The sequence below is a fragment of the Monodelphis domestica genome, chromosome 4, assembly GCF_027887165.1.
Source record: "Monodelphis domestica isolate mMonDom1 chromosome 4, mMonDom1.pri, whole genome shotgun sequence".
NCBI classification, from domain to species: domain Eukaryota; kingdom Metazoa; phylum Chordata; class Mammalia; order Didelphimorphia; family Didelphidae; genus Monodelphis; species Monodelphis domestica.
This window is the reverse complement of record NC_077230.1, coordinates 147,836,966-147,858,878: the sequence shown is the minus strand read 5'-3', so window position 1 is coordinate 147,858,878 and position 21,913 is coordinate 147,836,966.

Sequence of the window (21,913 nt, the reverse complement as noted above, 5' to 3'; positions counted from 1 at the left end):
TGGTAAGGTTTTTAGATATTTATAATAGTTTTGAGCAATCATGTAACATGGAACCCTGGGAAAGGACCAATTGTAATATACAGTATCCATACACATGATATATCATTCATAATATTATATACTATATCCATATACAGTAATATATTATCTCCACATATTATTATGCTTTGACCATGAGTAATTCACGGGATCATAAAGAACTTATTTTATAGATGAGAAAACAGAAGCTTGGAAAAAACAAATTGCCAAATGTCTCACAGATATAGGGATTATGTTTTAATGATGGGATTTCAATCTTTTTTCATTGGGGGAGTGATAATTCTATTTTCTATTTCCTTTAGAAAAGTAAATATCAAGTAATGATGTCAAAATAATATGCCAAAATTATCTTCCTAAAGTCTAATCAGATTCCCTCACTCAAGAACCTTCTGTGTCCCCCTGAGTTCAAGAAAAGGTACAAATTATTCAGTTTGATAATGGAAATACTATAGAATCTACTTCCTACTTTTCCAGACATTTTTTGCCACTCTCCTTCCTACATGCCACATTCTCATCAAATTTTCTATTTGCTGCTTTTTAACTGACTATTCCATCTTTTGCCACGGGAGTGCTGCAGAGCATCCCTTACATCTGGACAACTATTAGAATTTTTCATTTCCTTAAAGGGTCTTTATAAGTTTCACCTTTTATGAAAAGCTTTTCCTAATATTTTAATTATTAATAATTGTTCCTTCCTCAAATTATATTGCCTTGGCTTATCTGTCTTATATTCCCCCTGGTAAAAACTTAGTTCCTTATGAGTATTTTTTTTTTATTCTGACCATCTAATACATTCGTTTTTGGAACAGGCTTATAATTTCATTGGTATAAAAAGTTCAGTGACAAAATTTCCTCTTTAAGTTTAGATCAATACATAGTCTATAATTTATGAACTTTGTTTCTTGTAGCATTCAATATCAAGGAATGGGCCCACAATTATAAAGATAGCATCTGTTGATGGCGAGACTTGAATTCAGTTTTCTTTCTGACTCTGAGGCCAGATTTTTATACACTAAAACACAGAAGCGTTCAGCTTTGCCTATAGAAAGCTCCTAAAATCATCTGTTGAATTTGCCTAAATTGAAAATGCAGTGCAATTGTCTGTTCCTGTGGCTTATTAATATCTTACCTTTGTTTGAGGGACACTTGATCCCTTAATGTTAGGGGGTTAGATCAATTAAAATTAAATTTAAATGATTATGATTTTAGTGAGGATATTATTTATGTTCTAGTTCTGATTGATGTTGTTTTAATTCATATCAACATCAATGAAATTTCTATAAATATTACTGCATGAAAATAGGGATGAATCATCATACAGTTTCTATAAGGAAATCTGATGCTATGTGGCATCAAAGGAAGTTTTTCATTGTTGGCTAATTTTACAACTATATAGGCTAAAGAAATCTATAGCTACAGCTCTTTGAAACAAGAGTGATGTGGAAGAGTTATGGATATTAATTCAGACTTTCCATGTGGTATTCAGTGAAATATTAAGCTTTAGAGTCTGTGTGGGAGTGTATCTATATATAGTTGTTATTTTGCATTTTTGTACTGCTGGTTCTCTAAAGAATTCAAACTAGAGAAAAAAATTGCACAAAGCCAATGGTCTTCATTGCAAGGTCATTTCTTTGCAGTCAATCTGTAGCATTTTCAAACTTTATTTCATGGTACTCTGATTTGGCCTCCCCCAAATCTACTTTGGCATTCCCATTTATTCAGTAAAGTTGTGGGCATCTTGGGATTATATCACTCATTCCAGTTCTAAGAGCTCCTATTGTAATTTTTCAAATGGAATTATAACAACATCTATAGATAGGCTGTGTATCTTATCTTGACTGTGTCAAGCTTCTCATTTATTATATTTGAAAACTTGATACCTAGAGAGAAGTAGGAACTTGTGGAAAATGAATCAGCTAGTTGTGGGTAAGAGCATGGATGGGATTTAAGTTATTTGATTGTGATTCCTTAATATTCCCTGTGACCATTTAATATTAAGTTAATATTTATAACTAAAAGTTAACAATATTTTAAGGATTCTAAAAACAACTATGAGAGCATCTAGGTGCTGTGTTAGATGGAGTACAAGGTCTGAAGTCAAGAACTAACCTTCTTGACTTCAAATCTGGCCTCAAACACTTAGAAACTATGTGATTCTGGGAAAATCACTTACCCCTTTTTGCTTCAGTTTCCCCATCTGTAAAATGAGTTAGAGAAGGAAATGGAAAACCAATTCATTATCCTTGCCAAGAAAACCCCTAACTGGGGTCATGAAGAATCAGAAAAAAACTGAAATGATTGAATAGCAATAAAGTAATTCTCAATTATTTGTGGCATTTAACCCTTATAGCAATACTATAAACACCAGTTTTGTTGTCCATACTTTCATCTTAGTATTGATACTAAGTATCTATTCCAAGGCAGACTAGCAGTAAGGGCTAGAAAACTGGAATTCAATGATTTGCCTAGGGTCAGTCACAAAACTAAAACAGGTTTGAGATTATATTTGAACCGAAGATCTCCTATCTCAAGATCTGGTGCTTTATCCACTGAGCCACTCAGCTGCCCTTTATCAATTCCATTTCTCAAATGAGGAAACAGTTTTTAATTAGTGGTTGACTGAAATGACTTTTTAATTAGAATGGTGTTTGGGTCTGATTCTCAGTCTAGCATCCTTTCTACTACTTGACAGAACTTTCTAGTATATTAAATTGTATTTGAACTAACATGATCATCATAAAAATAAAAGCCACATAAAAACCTATAAATATTGGTGCCATTCACAGGACCTCAAGTCAATAAAATGTCCTGTCTATTAAGACTGTCACTTCAGAAAAAAATGGGAAAGGACTGATTGGTACAAAAATATTTATAGCTACTATTTATGTGGTGGTGAAGAATTGGAAACTAAAGGGATATCCCTCAATTAAGGAATGGCTGAACAAATTGTGCTGCATGAAGTATGATGGTGATGGATTATACTGTAAGAAATGATGAGCAGGATGATTTCAGAAAGAGCTTGGAAGATCTACATGAACTGATGCAAAGAGAAATAAGCAGAACCAAGTGAGCATTGTACACAGTAACAGTCATGTTATGGGATGATCAACTGTGATAAACTTAGCAACTCTCAGCAATACAATGATCCAGGACAGTTCTGAGGGGTTTATGACAAAGAAGTCTATCCACTTCTAGAGAAGGAGCTGTTGGAGTAGGAAGGAAGATGAAAATGAAGGATTTTTCACTTGTTCCTATGGGTATACGTTTGGGAGTTTGGGCTTTTAAGATTGTTCACTTATGAAAATGAACACTATGGAAATGTTTTGCATGAAAATATATGTAAAACACAGAAAAAAAGATAAAAAAGATAAGGGGAAAATATAAAATAAAAATGATAACAGGAAAATAAAGTGCCATTGCCTTACTCTCTGGCTTCCTTTATTCCCTTACACAACCATTTCCAATACAGAGAGAAACAGCTTGATTGAAAATAACTAATTGTACATATTACCTCCAAGTGAATCAGAGTTCTTTATGTATTTTTGTTGTTGCTTTCTTATGTTTCATTTTTGTTGTTGTGTGGTTTTTTTTGTTTGTTTATTTGTTCATTCCTCAATCAAAGAATAAAATATAAGCATTTCTCCAAAAGGGAATAAAGAAAAGATGAGAGAAATGGACCCTTCCTACAAAAGAAGTATATGTTCCAGGGATTTCTAGAAAATCTACTATATGTATGTATTTACATATATATATATATATAAACATATATACTGTGTCTTGTTTTGATTAGTGAATATTCAGCCTTCTTTAGCAGTCATCTGCACACCTATATTTTATTTGGCATGGAATTTGGGGAGCTATGGAGTATTTCTAGGTCACCAAAGAATATTCATGAAGCAAAAAAAGAATTGATCCTACTAAATATTAATAGGCAATCAATCAATAGATAAATATTTATTGAAAGACTATTATTGTGCAGAAACTATGTGAGACACAAGACAAAAAGGAAATGGATCTTGTCCTAAAAAAACATATCGGGTGTGTGTGTGTGTGTGTGTGTGTGTGTGTGTGTGTGTACACACATGCACATGAAATAGAATAATATGTAGATTGAGTCACAAACAGTTGGGAGATGAAGAAATGCTCCTCTAGAATATTGCCTTTGAGATTTGAAGGATAAAAAGTGGAGATGAGGATGGAGTTCACTGCAGGGCATGTGGGAAATGGGCAGCTTATTCAGTGGTATAGAGATGTGAAGTAGCTTCATCTCTGAGGACTATTGAGGAATCTACATTGGAGGGAGAATAAAAAGGAGTTCAGCACAAAAAAGATAACAGGTAGTTTGGGGCCAGATGTAAAGGGCTTTAAATCACCAACAAAGGGCATTTTAATGTGCCCTTCAGCGAAAAACGGATATAACGTATAATTCTGCAACCAGGAGTTTTAACCCAGAGTCACATAGAAAGGGAAATATATATTTAAACATTCTTCCAACTGTAATCATAATGTCTAGAAACAGAAGGGACTTTGGGCACCACCTAGTTATTTTACATAAAAATAATTTGAGAATCAGAAAGATGGTATAATTTGGACAAAGTCTCACACAAGTACTAAGTAGCAAATTAACTCAGACCTTGTGATAAAATGGTTAAATGTGAACATTTGTACACTATCATATTATAGAGCAAAAGAGTGGCAAGAAGCAAATCTTTGAACTCAGGTACTGTGAAGAGATTACTAAATGTGAACATCTGCTAGCAATCATGGAATAAAACCTAGGACTGACGTCAAGGAGATACCTACTCTTTACCTAGCTCTCGCCAGGGAGTAATATGCCCCTCTAGGCAAGTAAGTTTACGTTGTTTCCTACTTGGCAAAATTGAAATAATAATGATTTTTTTTGTGTTACTGATGTGATTCTTTTCTAAAAACCTTCCAAATAAAGACTGGACTCCCTTAAGTAACATTCAAGGCTCCAAAATTTGAAATCTGACTTGTTTTATAATCTTTTTTATTCTAGTCTATTATTATATAATTCTATTCTTCCTTCATTTTTTTTACTCATTTCATTCAAGTATGCTGAACTTTCTTTCTTCAGTGTTTCCAACGTGAAAAATGACTCCTTGATTTTTCATGTTGGAACAGGCAGATTTATATATTTTTCATATGCATTTGGGTGTGAATACAATTTGAGTACACAAGCACTCTTTTAGAAAGAAACAATATGAGAGACTTTAGCTATCATCTTAGAACCAAAATATTGCAGGCCTCCAAATGTGAGACAGAATTTGCACTGGCCCACAAAAAAACTGCAGTTTTGGTACTTTAAATTAAACTATTTATATGTGTTATGAAGTGTGTAAATCATTGCTTTATTCTCTGACTTTTTACGTGAACACATCAATAAAGTGTACCATTCACACTAATCAACCACTCTCATCTTCAGCAAGTAATTAGTAAAAAAATATTAACTATACATTTTACTTTAAATATGTAGGCTTGGACCTGGAATGTTTGATGAATATTTGATGAATACATTTCACTTTGGTGATAAAAATTATGATCCTCATTACTGATATGCTAATCAGTCAAAAACATGGGGGAGCAAACATCCTGTATTTGTATTTTTCAGTGCAGACCAAGCTATTTTTTTTTTCATTTTTAAAAAATGAAACAAAGTAGTCCCTTGCAAAATATTCCTTATTGGTGCCGCTGAGCTGTTCCAGGAACTCTCTGTCTATTACACTGAATGGGGATGTGACAATTACACCCTGACTCTAGCTGTCCCAACAGAACTTGGGGGCAGGAATATTGAAAGCACAGGTGACAAGTTCAATCATCTCTCTCTAATACGGATAAGCTTCTATGGATTGGCTTCTTTATGACTGCCTTCTGTAATCCAGCTCTCTTGGCCTGGCTCACTCCAGGAGGATGTGTTTTTCTTTCAGCAGAACTATTGAAAGCGGCTCCCAAAAAAGGAGAAGTTGGAGTAAAGTAGCAATCCAAGGGTACTTTGACGAGACTCCATACTGGCTTTCTCTGCTTCGAAAAGTTTGGTAGGAAGTGAATTAATGTAATAGTTTTTACAGTCTGTAAAGTATAAAATAGACTCAGATTAAGCTAGCAGACTTGTTATTTGACAGTTTATAAAATATTTTAGTATCTTTTTGGCAGTAGCAGTTTGAATGTTGGCAAATGTACACATTGCTTGCAGTTTCAAAACCTTGTAATGAGTATTTTCCACTGTAATAGCAGAGAGCTGATATTTGGATAAACCACTTAGACTTGTGAACTCTGACATGCATGGTAACTATGTCTTTGTAAAAGAGTTTTGTCAAGTACTGGAGCTCCCACTAATAGCACATCCATCTTTTTGCACACCATAAATCTTAAGAAAATTTCTATTACTCTGCAATTTGTCTGGCTTATGCTATTTATTAGCCATTTTATTCTGCTGCTTTAAGAAGTAATGTGATGTTCATTTTATTGCTGGTTCAATAAATTGTTAATTATAATGCAGTGATTGCTGCTGACGTGATTTAAAAGCCACATTAGCACTATAGCATTAAGTTTTAACTATTTTGCCCTTCAATTCCCTGTTTATACAACAGTAAAAGGAAAATAGCCTTGGACTAATTTAAAAAATGAAGGTACTTGTATCTATTGATCACATGACACAGTAGAAACTTTTTCCCCCCACCAAAGGTTACATTTTGAGTCTCAAAAGAGAGAAAAATGGGTCGACAATATAAAAGGTTACACTTGAAAGAAGAGTGCCTGATTTTTAAACTCTAAATGGAAAAGAACTGAGTTATCTCTGTGTGTGTTAAAATTCTAAAGATACCCAATAAAAATAGGTAGGCTGGCAGGCCAGTTTCAATTTGGGCATGTCAAACTTCTGGAATTCATATCAAGTGACAATGATGTTACATGGCAAATATTGCTGGAGAAAAGTCAGTTATAACCAAATTGACCAAAATTGGCTCCAGGCATCATTTTACTCAGTGAACTAACAACTGACTCAAATTAAGGAGGAAAGTTTCTCTTTCATATCAAATAGTAAAGTATCATAAACCCATTACCATATTAACTTTCTAAGGAAGGTGTTCACAAAGTCCTTTATTTAGAGGTGGAGATCTACTCCAACTTTCTTATTTGATTTATGTAAAAAATGAGACTAAGAGATGCCCAAGATCAAAGAGGTCATATGTCAAAAACAGGATTTGAACCCAGGTCCCCTGACACTGAATCTGTTTTCCACAATATCATATAGCCTTTCAAGGTATACATTCAACTCAAATCAACGAGCACTTATTAAATGTCATAGGCATGAACAGAGTGAGAGACCGGTATTCTCAAGCTTATTCCCATGCCTTTTCTTTCATTCTCTCTCTCTCTCTCTCTCTCTGTCTCTCTGTCTCTCTCTCTGTCTCTCTCTGTCTCTCTCTCTCTGTCTCTGTCTCTGACTCTCTGTCTCTCTCTGTCTCTCTCTCTCTCTGTCTCTCTGTCTCTGTCTCTGTCTCTGTCTCTGTCTCTGTCTCTCTCTGTCTCTGTCTCTGTCTCTGTCTCTGTCTCTGTCTCTGTCTCTCTCTCTCTCTCTCTCTCTCTCTCTCTCTCTCTCTCTCTCTCTCTCTCTCTCTCTCCATAGTATGAAGTGCTTACTATATACTAGATATTGGAGATACAAAGATAGCAACATAAAGTCCCTCCCCTCAAGGACCTTATATTAACTTCCATAAGATCATAAAATCAAAAAAATATTACCTGGTGCTTTAGTCATAGATACACCAGAAAATAGCACTGAATGCCATACTATTTCAAATCTTTGATGTATATAATACATCTTACCCACTGAGATTATATGCTCCCTGGAGAGAGGGAGAGTCCGTTTTTGTTTATTCCCTACAATGCCAAGCATAGAGATGAGCACAGAGTATAATTGATTAGCTTAGAGGCACCACTTCACTCATCACACACTTTCAGGTCTGTATCACATCAAATGCTTTATCTAATCTGTTCTGGCAGCGAGTATAGGAGAGGATGAAATATATTTGAGGATCACTAGGAGTTTAGTGATAAAAAATTTGGGGAAGATATCGACAAATAAGAACTGAGCAAATATTGTACTAAGAGGAAATCAAAAGACTTGAATTCTAGTCTTGTCTTAGCCATCTCCTGGGTGTGTTATGTTTGGCTAGTCACTTCCCTTATTGAACCCTCATTTTCTTCACGTGTAAAACTAAGGGAAATGAATTAGACAATCTCAAAGGTCTCTCCCAGATTTAAATTTTGTGATTTCTCTTATATTTCAGTAAAAAACAAACACATAATGAAAATGATTGTTTAGCTAGAGTGATTTTCAGAATGTAGTTTGTACTTTCATTAGCTCCTTAATTCACAAGATTTGAGGCAAATTTTAAAAATTGGCCTTTCTCTACAAGGTAAGCCATTTTAACCATTTATTTTATTCAACAACTATTTCTATTTAAATGTACTTCACACAATACAAAATACCTCTGTTTCAAGAAAACATGGTATTTTGGCTTGAATTATTCAGATTATTATTTCAGTCTCTTTGGAAGCCAATTTTGATATAATGGGAAAATATATGCAATTGATTTCTATCCAAGCTTCTCTCTAGATTTCCTCTCTCTGGTTCCAGCTCTTCATCCTAAAGCCCTTCTCTCTACCTGGAATTCACCCAGTGTCCAGAAATTGAATTAAAACATGAACACAGAACATTTTGCATAACTTAAAGCACTATTTAAATGCTAGGTAGTAGTAGTAGTAGTAGTAGTAGTAGTAGTAGTAGTAGTAGTAGTAGTAGTAGTAGTAGTAGTAGTAGCAGAAGTAGCAGTAGCAGTAGTAGCAGCTAGTAGTAGTAGCTAGGGTGCAAAGTTAGGAGACTAATACCGATCTTCCTGACTCTAACCCTACCTTTGTATTTCATAGACCATCTTGGCTAATTTTGAACAAATACATTCTTTGTCAAATAATCTACTTTTTAGGAAAAGCTAGAAGCATTAATTATATTACAATTTGGCTAGACTCTCCCTTCTTGCTTTTCACCTGCTGCTTCCATCAGAAAGGGCCATTTTCTTCTTCCTTTCTATTCCTTGTCATTTTCAGATGTTTTTAACAACAATCTTTTCACATGCATCCCTGGAATGTTATTTCTTTTATTCTCCTCTTTCGTTTATGCAGTACAGAAGACCTTAATGGGAGAGGGTTGTTTGTCTTCTGTCTTTACTTAAACCTGGAGGCTAATGGCATTCTGGACCAGCTGTAATACAATCTGGTCTTTCTAATATTTCTGAATAAATGTATATAATAAAGTAAGCTATTTTGAGGAAAAGGCTGCTCTTTGTCTCTACTTTCAAGACTCAATAGCTCCCTTTTCCTTTTCTCTGTCTATAGTTTGTGTGAAGTAAATAAAACATTTGGGAAGAAAGGAATTGAGCAAGAAAGAATTTGGAAGGTTCAAGTTATCACTACTTTTTTTTTTAAGCTAGTTGTGAATTTTTCTCCAAATTATGTTTTTGAAGTATATTTTACTATTTAAATTCAATATGTAAATAATACTTTGTTTTGGTTTTAGATATTTATTTGTTTTTATTATGTGAGAATGAAATACAGAATGTGGCCTCAAAGTAGGAGATCATCAGTAAGGATAAACATTCAAGACTTATTAGATATTGATCAAAATGGCTTCATTGTATAAAATGAAGCCTGGGAATTTCTCAAGAATGAATATTCACATGAAATTTCTGGTCCTCCCATTTCTTACCTGGCAAATGTCTTAAAAGTATCAGGCATGTTAATGTGTCGTCACAGTAGTCTGATTCCTGTAAAAATAGAAGAAAATGTTATTCCAAACAAGTATAATCCATAGGAAAGCACCAGTATCATCCCAAAGTGGATGTTCTATTTAGTGGAAGATCTAATGGTGTCTTCTGTCAACTGATTAAAGAGATTTCAGAAATAAGAAGGATAAATACAGGGCTGTTTAAAAGAGAAATAGAGATGACAAAGTAAATTCCAATTTTTAAATTGATTAGAAATGAAGCAGAGGTAGTTAGAAGTCATCTGCCTCCACATGTGTTCCATTTCCAAATTTGTGCTATTCTAAATTTTAATTCTGTTGGAGAGAAAATTATAGGGCAATGGATCTGGTACAGAGCATAATGCAAAATCCCACATTTTATAGATGATTAAAAAAGGCTCAGAGATTGTCAGCTCCTTTTTTTTATAACCATCCTGCTTGTGGCAGAATTTGAAGCTAGATGTTCCTGGCTTCCAAGAACTTGATAGTCCTCTATGTGACAATGGGAAGAAATGGTCTACACTGACTTCCCAGGACTATTCAATATCAAATCAATCAAACACATTGTGAGTTCAGTGGTGCGATTTACTAAATAAAGACATAGAGATGCTAGATCTGGTGAGTGGAACAGACAAGGCTCCATCCTCAAAGAGACCAGAACTCAAAGGTGAATGAAGATGATTCATGGCATAATATTAAGTACATACAGACATAAGAATGACAGTTAAGAAACAATACACAAGTTAAATAGCAATTCAATAGACATACACATGCATCACTTTATTTATTTCTAAGGTTTAAAAAAATTACACCCTTTGCAAAGTTGCCTCAGGGCCCAAGTACAAAGAATTAGCACATTACTCATAATAAGTAAAACATTAACAGCAAGAGCAATTAACAGCTTAAACTACTGTATTAAAAAAAGATAGCCTTAATGTTGCCCCAGATAGGAAAGTCAGTTAATATTATAAATAGCATGGATAGATAGCTTTTTGAATCTGAAAAGGGGTAAATTTAGGACAAATAAAATAGTACTACTCTATTTATACCCACACATTACCATAAACACCACCACCAGAAGAAGCAGCAATAGCAATGCCATGGTCACAACTGTCAGGAGAGAGAAAAGTCTGAAAATATAGCCAGGGTTTAATAGGGTTAATCAAAATCACTGTGGATTGTAGTGGAGATTTGAAGTCTTATTTAGGTTGAGGGATGAATCTAACTCTAGCAATGGGATTCTGGACAAGTCATTTAGCCCCACTCAGTTTCAATTTCTTCACCTAAAAATAAAAATAATTTTACATATAACATCTTTGAGGGCAGGGATCATTTAATGTCTGCCTATGTATCTCAGTGTTTGGGGCAAAATAGGCATTTATTAATGCTTCTTTTCCAGACATTGGGGATACAGAGTCAATTAAGAAATAGTCCTTGCTCTCAAGTAACTTTAATTCTAGCAATGGAATAAATATGTTATGTATAAATATATGAGATGCATATAAAATTAATAAAAGTGTATTATTATTATATTTATTTAATGGGGGAAAGTAGTTTGTTCCACTACAACACATGGCAAAGACCAAAAAAAAGGATGCTTTATTGACATCCCATCACTATCATCATCAAAAGCATTTTCATTTGAGTGGCATCATTTGCAGCCGTTTCCAAAAGTCTAATGAAGAATTCTCTCTACATTAGAACAGGGAAGTGGTGGACTAATATGCAGGAGGAGAAAACAGTTTGGGGTTTAGTTTTACTATGTTCTAATGCTAGGAGAGTTTTTTCTTTTTTGTTGTTCTCTTCCATTGAGGGCAAGAAGAAAAGAGAAAATAGGTGCCTGACACGTGAAAAAAATTATTTTAAAAATATATATACATCATAGAAAGCTACGGTTTCCTATATAATCATCCTTTTCTTTATACACCATGTTGAAAGGCTTGTTTTGATATTTTTTAAAACCACAGGAAATAAAAACTATCTATAATGAAAAGATTAAAAATTAAGGATAAAGAATGGCTCTCAATGTATATTGTTGGAAATTGGGTAAAAATTCTCAGCTCAGGTGCTACTTCTTTTATAAGATCTTCCTCAACACCTGCAGTCAATATTACTCTCTGGCCCTCCCCTAAATTATTTCCCATTTACTTTGAATGGATATTTTCCTTCAGACTTGGAAGGAGATAAAAATGACATGACTATGTTGGGGTCAATGTACTGTATGTCCACCCATGGCACATCAGACCAATATGAGCTCAGAAGGCTCTACCACAAGGCAGGGACAAATAGTCCATATGAACATTTCAGATAGAGTTAGCTCTAAATTTGTAGATATCACATTTCTTTTGAGATATTGCAACTCTGCTTTGCTTTGATGTCATTTCTCCTATAGATGGTTCAAAAACCCTTGAGAACAGAGACTTATTTATATTCGACACAGAAACTACTTCATGTTTTTGCCTCCAGTGGCCAGCATCATGGACAAAATGGTAGATGCTTAACCAATGTTTGCTGACATGAACTGAAAGCAATTTAGGAAAAACTATAAAATTCTTCACATACATACCATAGAAACAAAAAATCAAACTTCTTCATTGACCAGATTCACGCAGGAATGACAGCATATTATATCCAGTTTCCTGATTATAAAAACCTGGTCCATATGCAAAGAAGAACAAAAGGTACCATAAAGGAAGAAAACTAGGCCTGCTTGGAGATTTAGGAAGGTTAGACTTTTTGAATTGTAAAAGTTAGAAAAGGGTTAGAGAAAAGGCAAGAAATGTCTGGACTCTCTCCTAGAAATGAAAAATATCTTATTCAGTAGAAACATATTCAATACTTCTTCTGTATAAGGCACAAGAGGCAGAAATAGTTTATTGAAATATATATGAATATAAATTGTATATTAGTTAGAAAGCAACCAAAAATTGTTTATGTGGTGATCACTAGGTTGCCCTTCGATTTTCTGTTCCATATTTAGTTATTTACCTCTTACAGTTCCCAGCCAAGGTGCTTTCCCTGGCGCACATGAGATGACATATGCCATTGTCTGGCACTAAATCTTAAAATTGACTTAATTTTTTTTCTCCTTTATTAAAAGAATCTAGAATGGAACTTATGAATTTTGTCCTTTCTTCATAGCCAATAATTAATTACCCATTTTCTCTGAAATTACAATGCAAGGAAGTAAGCAACCCTTATAAACAGAAATGTAGATCTCCAATGTCTAAAAATGACAGATTTACATTAAAATACAATTCTTAAATAGCTTGGCATGGGACATAACTGAAAAAAGCAGCATTACTAGTATATCTGCATAATAACAAAATACAAGTATTATATACATATAGAATGGGACTGAGTGTCTGTGATAGAATCAAAGATTTAGAGCTGAAAGGGACCTTCAAAAGCACCCAAGTCAACTTCCACATTTTGCAAGTAAGGAAACTGAGGCTCATAGATGATTTGCCTGTGGACACCCAGGTAATAAATGACAGACATTAGATTTTAACTGAGATTCTGCATGTCAAAAAGTACTGCTTAGTGAAACAAACTCCCAAAGGAACTATTAGTTTTATTGCATTTATCTGTTTGTTATTTTAAAGTTTGGGGAAATGTATAGACATTTTAATATATTGATCATTCCTAGAACCATATAGGCATATAAGATTAGGACATTACCAGGGAATATTGCCAATGAATTGAATTTCAGACAGGGAAATCTGTAGGATAAATAGAACTGGAGTCCAAACCTTGGCCACAAAGGTGAGATTTATTCTATTTCATCCATTCTCTAGGGTCCCAGGGAGATTTTCAGTCTAGTTGGTTAGGAATTAGGGGTTAAATCACTAGATCCACCTCTTCCCTCCCCCAAAGAAGGTATGGTCTTGACTAAAAGGAATCCTTCTATTGGATATCATCTCTTCTCCATTCCTTGACTGTTAGTAATGGAAAGAGACAAGCTTTCCTTAAACACATCTAGGGTTATTTGGCTCTTGGTGACCCAGACTCATTACTCTGGTTTGCCCTCTTTTTGTACTCTTTAACTAAAACTATAACCGATAAGGAAACTCCTTTCACTAGAGCAAGTCTGTGGCTCCTCTGCAACTAATAGTTTTAGAGAGCTGGCTAGAGCTTTGAGAAGTTAAATGACTAATCCAGGGCCATATAACTAGTATGCTTTAGAGGCAGGGTCTAGGCTTCAGGCTTTTTGGCTCCCAAACTAGTTCTCAAACCACCCTACCAGTTGCTTCTTCCAGAAGAAGTGGAAGAACATTGATTTTTTCACTCAGAGTAACTGAGTTTGGATCTTGGCTCTGCCATTGCTGCCATTGTGAGATTGGTCAAGTCACGTAACTAATCTGGACTCTGGCTTTTCTGACCCACAAAAAGAAGGGAATTGGATAAGATAATATCTGAGGTTCATTCCAGCACTAGATCTATGAGCCTATGAACTGAGGTCATCCATTTTTGTGCATATGAGTGTATCTTTTCTACCCTTGACATTCCTGCTTGAAGATGAATATGAAGTTTACTGTGGGTTTTATAGTTTCCTGTTTTCTAGGAATATCAGTAAAAGTGTGTTCATGGGGACAGCAACAGGGTCTGTATCTCATGGAGAATGTTTCCATAGACCATCTTAAATGCACACATGGATTCTCTAGTAGATTGAAGGTGTTGTTTGATTGTCCAGTCATCAACTTGTTATCCCGTTTGGGTTTTCTTGGCAAAGATAGTGGAGTAGCTTGATATTTCCTGTCTCCAATTTACCTTCTCCAGATTAGGAACTGAGGCAAACGGGGTTAAATGATTTGCCGAGGGTCACAGCTGTGGGTAAGATTTTTGAGGTAAGATTTGGAATCAAGAAGATGAGTCTTCCTCAATTCAGGTCTGGCATGCTATCCATCTATTTAAATTCATTAAATGCAATTCCAGATTATACATATTGAATATTTTCTCTTTTGAATCATCAACCATGAAAGACAGAGAGCTTACTACTTGCTAGAGATTGGAGATTTCCCCAGAACTTATCAATTTGTCAAAGAGTAAAAATACTTATATTCTGATCCTCAGCTTAGAATATTTATTAAAATAGCCCATTAAGACCTAAGTGGCTCTATATTAAACATTGTGAACATTTTTGAAATAGAGTACAGTGATGGTATAAATAAGTACTGATCAAGGGAGTTAATTAATTCTCCTACCTGTACCTTTCCCTTCTTACTTTTAATTTGATTCTCTAGTTTCTCCTCTTTTCCTTTTTTTTTTGAATTGTTGTTTTCTTTTGGACCCTTTCCTTTCCCTCCTTGATGCTATTTACCTAATTTTTCTCCCTACTTTTCTTTCTACTCCACTCTATCTCTATCTCTATCTCTGTATGTGTGTCTCTCTGTCTGTGTATCTCTTTCTGTTCTCCCTCTCTTTCTCTCTCTTTCTTTTTTCTTCTTCTCTCCCTCCCTCTTTTCCACATTAGTGTGTCTCTATCTCTGTGTCTGCTTCTCCTTATCTTTATGCCTTTTTTCTCTGGCTCTCTCTCTGCCTATCTCTGTTTCTCTTTTCCTGTATCAGTCTGTCTGTGTTCCTCTGTGTTCCTCTGTTTCTCTGTGTTTATCTCCTTTCTCTCTGTTTGCTTTATCTCTATATCTTTCTGAGTCTCTGTCTCTCCATCTTTGTGCCTCTGTCTCCATCTCTTTGTGCATCTCTATGTCTCCTTGTCTCTGTGTATGTGTCTGTGTCTGTCTCCCTCTTTCCTACATTCCTATATGTTTCTGTTTGTGTCTATTATGCCTTCATGTCTGTCTCTTCTCTCTGTGTATATTCCTCTCTCTGTTTTTGTATTTCTGTTTCTGTATCTTCTTTTTCTCCATACTCGTCTTTTTCCAATTTTGTGTGTGAATCTCTGACAATCTGTTTCTATGTGTGTATGTCTGTGCTTGCATCTCCATCTATCTGTCTGTCCTCTTTGAATGAGCTCCCTCTGAGGTGTAATTCCCAATTTTGTCAAGGTTACTTTTAATACTTTTCCTTAGCTAACCCAATAAATTCTGTTTTCACTAAGGATTTCCTCTATTTTGTCAACCTGATCAGGAGAAAAGGTAAAAGAGATACAGCTAAAAGAGAAGGAATAATGACCTCTTTCATATCTGTCCTCTTCTTTCAACTCCCATGACCACCACCTTAGTCCAGAACTTCCTTATCTTTTTGGCTGTACTTTAGGACAAGAATCCTAATAGGTTTCATTGCCTGAAGTCACTCCTGACTTCAATCTATTCTCGAAACATTTGCTAAAAATGGTTTTCCATTCCTGTATGTGCCTCCTGTGGTACCCCATCTGGCACTGCCATTCCCTGATCCCCATGATAGTCTTTCTATCACAATTATGTTCCCTGCCTTCCTGCACCTCTCTCTGTCTGCTTCAAGCTTACCTGCTCTCTCCCATCTCATCAGAGCCAACTTCCCTGTACCTTCCAAGGAAACAATTAAGTAGCCTAATAAACTAGGCTTCCGCCTCTTTCATCTTCCCTTCCTTATCAGCTCATGTAGCTATTGACATCATGGCTAATTCTTGGGAACTGGAAGTAATAGGATAATAGTTCTGAAGGCAACCAGCTACTATGCCGATGCCTAAGGTGGCCCAAACTTACGTCCTAGGAGAGTAATCTCCCAAAGTGACAGATCTGATATTTCACTGGCTCAATTGAAGCTCTTTGAAGATGCTGAAGTCCTCACCCAAAATGGATATTGGACACAGGGGGAAATCACTAATCCTGTTTGCAATCCCACATAAAACACTTGCTTCCTTTTTCTGTAACTCAGTAGGTTCAGATGACAACTGGTAGTCAGTAAGCTCTTCCTTTCTAAATAGCTGTCCAGCCCTTAAGAAATTCCCACAAACTAAAACAATAAGGAAAAATACCAAGAGCAGTTTGTATGGGAAAATCTGGTTTTCATTTTCAGGCAATGTTAATGCTTATTCTCTGGTGAGTTGAGGTTTCTAGTCTGTATGTAGGAAATGGCAAAAACAGAGGCAAGCACCACTTTACAGTTCAGTGACCACTCTCACTTAACACATCTAATTGCCTCTGATGACAGGAGTCGCTTTGGAAAAATGGCACTTATTTTGTTGATGGGGTTTTGGTCTTTGTTTTATGCTGAACCTCATGAAAATTCACAAGTTTATAACAAACAAATTATTACTGAGAGACTCTGAAGGAAGCCGTGGTCATCTACATAATGCCAGACATCTGGAGGAAAGTTTAAAAAAATATATATATACATATATAATGAATCTTCTTGCATTTTGTCAATAGATTGCCAAACATCTGGATATTTGAAAATATTCAGAGCCTAGATTCAGTTTTTCCATTCTCAGGACAACATGTGGTGTTGTATAGACCTAGCCACAAATTCTTGAGAGGAAAATAGGAGTGATTTATGTTTAATTTTATCTAAGTTAGGCAAGAATTCATTTAGATTCCTGATACTTTATTCCTGCATCTACCAATAGAAACTGGCTTTTCTAAAGGAATGTTCAGACAATTGAGTATGATTAGCATGATGTCTGGCACAAAGGAGACATTTAATAAAGTGCTTCCTGACATGACAATTATGCTAAAACTATTTAAAATGAAGCATCAAGTGATTGCTTTATCAGTGGATCTTTTCAAAATGGTCAGTGTGGTGAAGTGATTCTGGTATATTGAGTTCTGATATACACCTAATATGAATCATTCAATATTTCATATTATCTTGTTGACCTTATTGCTAGTCTTTTAGATAAGTTGTGTCCCAAAGCCTTTTGGAGGAGGTATATTGCCCATGTTAGTGTTTTCTATGCTGAATTTAGATGTTATTAGTCAAAAGTTTAACAAAGGAAGTGAGATATCTAATAAATAATTCTGCAGATAACTATTTTGTTATCTTTTACTATTATCAATATAAACCTGAAAAAACATTAACAAAAATTAACATTGTCCCATAAAACAGGAAAAGTGGATTACATATGAAACTATAATTTTATTATATATAGAAAGATTCTCTTTAAGTCAAGTCAAATCAATAAGTAGTTCTTTTTCTTCTTTTTTACTCTCCCTTCTTATTATATTATCCCATTTACTTGTAGATACAATTTTTAATAATCATTTTCTAGCAATTAGGGAAGCATGTTCTCTCCCTCTCTCTCTCCCCTTTCCCCTTTCAGAGACAGCAGATAATAGGATATAGATTATACATGTGCTATCAGGCAGTACATATTTCAATGTTTATTATGTTGTGAAAGACATGTATCATTTATACAAGGAAAAAAATCTTGAAGGAAATAAAGAGAAAAAATGTTATACTTTAGTCTGCATCCAAACTCCATCAGTTCCTTCTTTGGCTATGGATATCCTAGTTGTCCAGGAGCCTTGCATTGCTGATAATAGTTAAATCATTCACAGTTGACCATCACACATTATTGCTATTACCATGTACAATGTCCTCCTGGTTTTGCTCACCTTACTTTGCATCACTTCATGTAGGGGTTTCCAGGATTTTTTGTGTTTATCATTTCTTATGGCACAGAGGTATTCCATTACAATCAAATACCTGTCTAGCCCTTGCCCAATCATGTCCTTTCAGTTTCTTGTTCTTTCCCATGATAAAAAACAGCTGCTATATATATATATATATATATATATATATATATATATATATTTTTTTTTTTTAGAAGTATGTCCTTTTCTCTTACCTTTGATTTCTCTGACCTGTTAGTGCTATTGCTGGGTCAAAGGATATGCACAGTTTTATAGTCTTGTAGCTGGGCTTGCAAATTGCTCCCCAAAATAGTTGCATGAGATCACAACTCTACCAACAATGTATTAGTGTTCCTCAATAAGTATTTCTTAATCAAAAAATGTTTGTAAATTAAAAAAATAAGATCTATTATGTAATTAGCACTATATATTAACTGTAACCTTTTAGTAATAATACTGTTTTACTTGTGTCAATTTCTTTCTGCACTTTCTTCTCTCTTATGTGTCTCAAGATTTCATAAATCTTTATGATGAATTCTCTGGAAATGCCTACCTTATTAGTAAACAGTCATTTCTATATAGGACCTAACTAAGGAATTCAATGTATAATCTATGTAATAGGAAAGGTGCTGAATTTCTAGGGTCTAGATTTAAATCCCAGTTCTTCAACTTATTCTGTGACCTTAGGTAAATCACAACATGTTTTAGGCCTCAGTTTCCTCATTTATAAAATGAGAGAGATGGGCTGAATAATTTTGTAGAATCTTTCAGATTCAGATGTATTCAGCAATTACTAACTGTCTACTATGAGTGAGGTATTCTGCTGGATAAAGACAAATGCGAACAGGTTTAACATAGGAATTAATCTCTATATCTTGTAGTTCTACCTTGACATTTTTCATCTCAGCTTATGACAATTCAGTTGTCATTAGTGTAGTGAATAAAGTAAGGTAAGAAAATAGAATGCTGGAAATTATCCATTTTTCCTCATGTAATCTAATATTAAAATTCTATAAATTCTCAAGAATAATTGTAGCAACTGTAGAAATTTAGGCAGCCACCTATTAGTGAAAAATGAGGAACAGAATACAATGTAATGTGCTTAATAATTTACACATTTCAAATTAGGGCCTGACAGAAAAATCTAATGGAATTATATAAATGATGGCTTCATTTATTTTAAATTAAACTATTTGTAGATATGTTCCTATGTTTTGACTTCTTATTGACAGTGAATCTTTGTTCCATTTCTGACATCTGAAGTATTTATGGGGGGTTAAAGAAGGGGGGAGAACTTAGAAAAGCATGAAAGTTTAGCATTGGAAAAGATTTAATGCAAAAATGAGACTTTTCAGAGAAACATTATCTTTCCTATTGAATGACATTTTCTAAGTGTCTTGGTAAAGGAAACTCTTCTACATTACATGCTTTTATTTTGTTTTATTTTTACTTTGAAGAAAGTACCACTAAACCCAGTCTCCCTAGATCAAGTCCAATGTTTTAGAAGGACAAAGAATATTAAATATAAAGTTGTTTAATAATTTGATTCCTAGGTCACAATCTGAAACCTTTGGTTTGGAATCCTATCTTCATTTGCCATTTGAAACAAAAGTTTTGAAGGGAATAACTTTTAAGTTTTGTTTTTCTTAAAAAAGATATATTGTACCAGAGAAAGAACACTGGACAAGAGTAAAGAGACTTGAGTTCAAGTCCATTTTTTCCACTCATGCCTCCCACCCAACTGTTCCAAGTTCAGCAATTTTTATACAATATCTCTTTCATATACTGGCCTTTTAAATATTTGAAGGCTGTTTCTATATTTTCCCAATGTCTTCATTTCTCCTATTTAAGTCTCTCTAGTTCTTTAAATTCCTCCTTGTATGATATAGTGTCTAGTCCTATAATAATTCTGATTTAAATCTTCTGGATTGACTCCAGCTTATTTATAATGTCCTTACTAAAATTTGCAACCCCAAACTAAACACAGGATTCCACTTGTGGTCTTGCCAAGGCAGAATACAATGAAACTCCCATCCCTTGTTCCAGAATTACGCCTCTCAATAAAACATAAGATAGCACCAATCTTTCTCACTTTTGGGTCACCACATGAAAGCAAACTGATCTAGAAGTCTAATAATAGTAATACATATTTATCAAACTGTTGACTATCAGAAAAAGGACAGATCACTGGGAAAACAGTAGTGAAGTTTCCTCCTCAAGTTGAAGTTGACCAATAAATGATGATTTTGGAAGTTTTATTATCCATAGAATCTGAATCTGCCTCCTGTAGTACCATCTAGACAATTTCTATTCCTCTAGTAAATGAAGATCTCATGATTTTTTTAATAAAATGCTTTATTCAAATATTTTTCTCTTTTTGATAGACCTCAGAAATACAATGTGGTTTATAGGAAAGAATGCTTGAGCTTGTAGTCAAATAACACGTAGGTTCAAATCTCATCTCTGACACATTATCACATTGACCATATATCATAGAATATTAGATCAAAAGGAAGATCTAGTTTAACAACTTAATTTTACACATAAATAAATTGTGGTCTTCGAGAAGTTACTTGACTTCCACAAGGTCACAATTGTGGCAAACCTGGGATTTGAACTCGAGTTTGCTGATGCTAATCTTTTCATTCCAACACATGAAGCAAACTTTTTATTCCCTTTGACACTCAGTATTCTCATCTATGAAGTAATAATATAGAAAATTATAGAAATATGGTTAAGATCAAATTACATTAGTCCCTCAGTCAGTCAACAGGGATTTATTAGACACTATGTGCCAGGTACTGAGCAAATTGCTGAGGTTATAAAAAAAAGGCAAATACATGGTCCCTGCCCTCAAGGAGTTTACAATTTAATTGGGGATATGTCATGCAAATAACTCTTTCTCCTCATAAATATTTAAATATACATTTATTCATATATAATTTATAAGTATATACATAATATACATTTGTATATACATAAATTTGTTTATAAAATAATATATAAGTACATAAATTATATTTTGAATATATGTGCATATATAATATAAAATAAAAACTATTTCAGAGGGAAAGTATTTACAGTCAGAGGATCACAAAAGGCTTCTTACAGAAAGCAGGATTTGATCTGAGTTTTGAAGGAAGATTTGGAAGCCACAGGTCAGAGAAGAGCGATAGTTTCCCAAGCAAGGAGGTGAGTCAATGAAAAGGCCCAGACACAGTGTTATATTAAAGGAATGTCAAAGAAATCAGTGTAACAAGATGGAGTGTCCTTAGAATGTAATAAAATAAAGAATAAAAAGATTGGTAACTTAGGAAGATACCAGTTGTTAAAGGATTGCAATTCCTAAAATAACATCTTGTACTTAATGCTTTTAATTCATTAATAAGGAGATACTGGAATTTATTGTGTAGGAGGGTAACATGATTCAACCTGGACTTTGGAAAAATCACTCGGGCATCGAGTGAAGGATGCAATAGAGCAGAAAGAGACCTGAGGAATGGAGGTCAGTCAGAAGGCTGCTGGAAGAGTCATCATA